Source organism: Sinocyclocheilus rhinocerous, unplaced genomic scaffold (genome assembly GCF_001515625.1).
Source record: "Sinocyclocheilus rhinocerous isolate Xijiao unplaced genomic scaffold, SAMN03320098_v1.1 scaffold1694, whole genome shotgun sequence".
NCBI classification, from domain to species: domain Eukaryota; kingdom Metazoa; phylum Chordata; class Actinopteri; order Cypriniformes; family Cyprinidae; genus Sinocyclocheilus; species Sinocyclocheilus rhinocerous.
Window position 1 is genome coordinate 1,166,542 of NW_015626863.1, and position 5,017 is coordinate 1,171,558.

Consider the following 5,017-nt stretch of genomic DNA (forward strand, 5'->3'; position numbering starts at 1 on the left):
TATATATTATATTATAATATATTAAAATAAATATAAAAAATAACAAGGTTAAAACATGTTAGAAACGTACTAGGGATGTAACGATTGACTCAACTCACGATGTGATACGATTCATGATACTGTTTTCACGATATGATTTTCTCATGATTTTTTTTTTTTTTTAACAAAATGAGATTTAAGACAATTCATATATGAAAAGATGTCCTTTTATTATTGCTTGGACAAAATGCTGAACATTTCTTTGTGAAATTGAAATATAAAATTTTAAAACAAACCTCAAATCAAATAAATACATAACACAAATAAAAGAAATCTCTTCATATATACAAACTAAGGCCTGTGCTCTTTCCATTCAGTTAGAGGCAACCACTGTATTCATAATCAGAGCTGGCACCAGCGCAGCACTGATGAGGGGGCGGCTGAGGTAACGAAAGGGGGCGATGACGTAGCATAAAGTAAAAAAATAAAAATAAAAACTTTTTTGGCCCATTCACGTATTTGTCGGACCATAAACAAACCTGCCCGCTACTACTACAACTTAGAATGGTTCACACAGATAGTGTTTTGGTCGCGAGACAGGATTATTATAATTTTTTTAATAAAGCGCAAGGTCTAGAGACGTATTTTTAGAAGCTGAATTTCTTTGAACTTGAGCGCCGTTTTAGAATGATGTATGCGCGAGAAGCTGCTATAAAAGACCTGAGACGAGAGCGCAGCATTCAAACAAAAATTCAAAGACGTCCATAGTAGCGAATTTACTTTGAAATACAATGGAAAAGTACCGCAGTGGAATGAAACATGCGTTCTGAGTGAATGACCCTACTAAAAGGTACTTAGCAAATACAGATGGCAGAATATTGAATAAAACAAAATATTCAACAAATATTTTCATTCATTTCATTCATAGCCAACAAATTCGAAAATCTGACATCCAGGAAATAAATGTCTTAGGCAGCCGTTTTACCACAAATACAGACACCACCACAACCACCAGAAAAACTTAATTGTGTCTGCTTTACAATGAAACACAAGCTCATTGCGACTGATTCCCTGACCCTGACATAAGACATTCATTACGACCAATATCATTTTAAGTTAGAACAACTTGAACAGCAACAAACAATAACAATACAGCGAAATAATCAACTAACTACGACCATCTAGCCCTCTATTAAACAATAAAGAATTATTTCATCACACCTTTAGCTTAGTGCTGCATTCTTAGTTGAACCGTTTGCGTGGAAAGTTTGTGTGTCAGATGTAACAATTAAAATGCAACTTTGTGAAATGGACTGACCTAAATTGTTGCTATATAGTAGCATCATATTAATGCTAGAAAGCCTATGCATTTGGCAACTATATTTTTTTTAAATAAACCATTATATTTCATAAATAAAATCTATTTTCACACTCATCTTGAGTGAGAGGTACTTAGCAAATACAGATGGCAGAATATTGAATAAAACAAAATATTCAACAAATATTTTCATTCATTTCATTCATAGCCAACAAATTCGAAAATCTGACATCCAGGAAATAAATGTCTTAGGCAGCCGTTTTACCACAAATACAGACACCACCACAACCACCAGAAAAACTTAATTGTGTCTGCTTTACAATGAAACACAAGCTCATTGCGACTGATTCCCTGACCCTGACATAAGACATTCATTACGACCAATATCATTTTAAGTTAGAACAACTTGAACAGCAACAAACAATAACAATACAGCAAAATAATCAACTAACTACGATCCTCTAGCCCTCTATTAAACATTAAACATAAAAATTATTTCATCATACCTTTAACTTACTCAGTAGTGCTGCATTCTTAGTTGCACGGCTTGCGCAGGAAGTTTGTGTGTCAAATGTAACATGTAAAATGCGACTGTGTGAAGCGGACTGTCCTTAATTGTTGCTATAGTAGCATCATATTAATGCTAGAAAGTCTATGCATTTGGCAACTGTATTTTAAAAAAAAAAATAAACCATTATATTTCATAATTAAAATCTTTTTTCACACTTGTCTTGAGTGAGGGGATAGTCCGACTGAGGGGGTGACGCCCCCCCGTGGTGACGGCCCTGTTCATGATCCAAACAAAGATGCTGCATACATGCTGCATGAGCAGTTTTTAATCTAAATGAGATTGTATAATTTCAAAATCTGAAGCAAAAACCGAATGGTCTGACCTTAACTTTGTGAAAGCATGCTACATAAAACATTAAATTTAATCACCATGAGTGATGCAGGTTATGATGATAGCCATAAAAATGCATTTAAATGCTGTAATTACTGTAATTTTCCCAACTTAATAGAATAATTTAAGTATTTTTATTTTGCGTGTTGAATCATGTTAGAAACATGTTAAACATGTTAGAAGGATATAAAAAAGTTAGCAACATGTTAACAATTATAAAACATTTTGGAAACATACTAAACATGTTAAAACAGTTCTAAAACAGTTGCTAGCAACATGTTAAAACGTAAGAAGCATGTTAAAACATGTTAGCAATGTTTTGAAACATGCCAGAAACATACTAAACATGTTAGCACTATGCTAACTATGTGTTAAGACATGTTAGGAAAATAACATGCTAGAAACACGTTAAACATTTTAGAAGCATGTTACAAGGTTAGCAACATGCGAACAATTCTAAAACATGTTGGAAACATACTAATCATGCTAGAAACATGTTAAACATGTTAGCAACCTGCTAACAATGTGTTAAAACATGTTATAAGCTTTTTAAACATGTTAGAAGCATGTGTTAACAATGTTAAAACATCTTAACACACTATAACATGTTGGCAGCATTTTAAAACATGTTAGTAACATGTTAAAACATGCTATTTAATATGTTAAAAAATTTAAGCAATGTGATAAAATGTGCTAGCAACGTGTTAAAACAAGTTAGAAACATGCCAGCAACATGCTGAGTCAAATTAACAACATAAAATATGCTAGCAATTGCTTAGCAACACTCTAACAACTATCCAAACCCCCAACAGCAGCCTAGCAACCACATAGTAACACCCTAGCAACTACATAGCAACCACCTTCCAACACATTAGTAACCACCCAGGGCACCCTAACAATTTTAATCTAGCTATATTGTATTAAAATATAAACTTGACTGAATAATTGATAAAACGATAACATTCTTCTGTTCTCGTTCCCTCCTCACATCCAGAATCGAGGCTCGTTCACTCTGACCTATGAAGCGTCTATGACCCGTCTATTCCGCGAGGGCCGGACTGAGACGGTGCGTTCCTGCACCAGTGAGAGCTGCACCTTCGTCAGAGCTCTGGAGGGCGGAGAGGTAACCAACATATACACTAATATTTAAACATATTGATGAAGAACAGTTCCAGTACACACATGCACACATTATTCTGCATGGTCTGTTTTTGTAGCAACAAACATTTGTTAAATGCTGTTAAATGTATCACCATGAGTGATGCAGGTTAAGATTATAGCCACAAAAATGCTTTTAAATGCTGTAATTACTGTAATTTTCCCAATTTAATAGAATAATTTAAGTACTTTTATTTTGCGTTTGATTACTTCATTTCACACTGTGTTGCTACATTGTGAATCGTTTAAGAACCGTTGGTTCACAAATCGAGCACAAATTCAAATAAAAGTGCATATGTAAGCATCTCTCTCTGTCTGTGTAGAGTAAGGAAGTGTGTCGGCATCTCTTCCGTACGGCGGCTGAGAAACACCAGCATCTGTACAGGATGGCAATGACAGGAGGAGGAATAGACAGACACCTGTTCTGCCTCTACATTGTGTCCAAATACCTGGGAGAGGAGTCGCCTTTCCTTAAAGAGGTGTGTAACACTGGGAAGGGCTCCGCAGTTACAATATATCTGCTGAACAAGGAAGTTTAACTGTATTTTGCTTCCTTGCAGATGCACTTGCATATGTGTCATAAGTGAAAGAAACAATTGCGCAAAGGAAATTTCCTCATTCTTTCCCACATTTAGAACTTTTTTTTGCATTGTGACTTTGCGTTCATGACAGTTCTCATTACCATTAGGCAAAAAATCTCATTCTTGTTACTGAAATAATGCTTAAATAATAAAATATTCATACAATAAAAAAAAAAAAAAAGGATTTGTGTAATATTATGATGTAATATTAAATTTGTGTGTTTTTTTTCTTCAGGTGCTTTCAGAAACTTGGCGCCTCTCCACCAGTCAGACTCCTCTTCAGCAGGTGGAGCTGTTTGATTTTGTTAACCACCCTGACTACACCACCTGCGGTGGAGGATTTGGCCCGGTCAGAAATATTCATGCATATTCACGAATTTACTCTTAAACCATTGGTACTTTTTTTTTTGTGTGTGTGTGCATTTAATCTATTTTCATTTGTGTGCTCTTTGCAGGTTGCAGATGATGGTTACGGCGTGTCTTACATCATCATCGGAGAAAACATGATCAACTTGCACATTTCCTGCAAACACTCTTGTCCTCAGACTGTTAGTACACCGTGCTTTCATTAACAATTTTCCGAAACCATAGGAAAAGAAAAAAACGGCGACTAGCGAATGAATTGACAAAATGCCTTTCTGAAGTTGGTTAGAATCTAAACTAAAACCAAATGTATTAATAATATTTTTGTTAATTGAAAATAAGCTGAAATAAAATATAAATTTTATATGATAAACTTAAACTTAAATGAAAATGTGAAATATTGTCTTGGCAGCTAACTGATACTGGTACTAAAATGCCATAACATATAACAACAAAATTACTAAACCTTAAACTAAAATGAAAATGAAAACTGAAAATATAAAAATAAAATCTCATTTTAAAATATTAACAAATACTATAATAGTATATAAATAATACCATAAGTCTACTGATAGAAGCAAGAAGAAGGTTAATTGCAAAGTGTATTTAACAACGAACATTACAAATTACTAACTGAAAACTAAAACTGAAATAAAAAATAAATGAACCCTGAATATATGTATGTATATATATATATATATATATATATATATATAT

The 5,017-nt window shown here is 33.7% G+C and overlaps 1 pseudogene; it reads left to right on the top strand.

Annotated features, from left to right (window-relative positions):
- LOC107717732 (carnitine O-palmitoyltransferase 1, liver isoform-like) overlaps window positions 1-5,017 on the top strand; it is a 17,537-nt pseudogene that overhangs the window by 10,961 nt on the left and 1,559 nt on the right.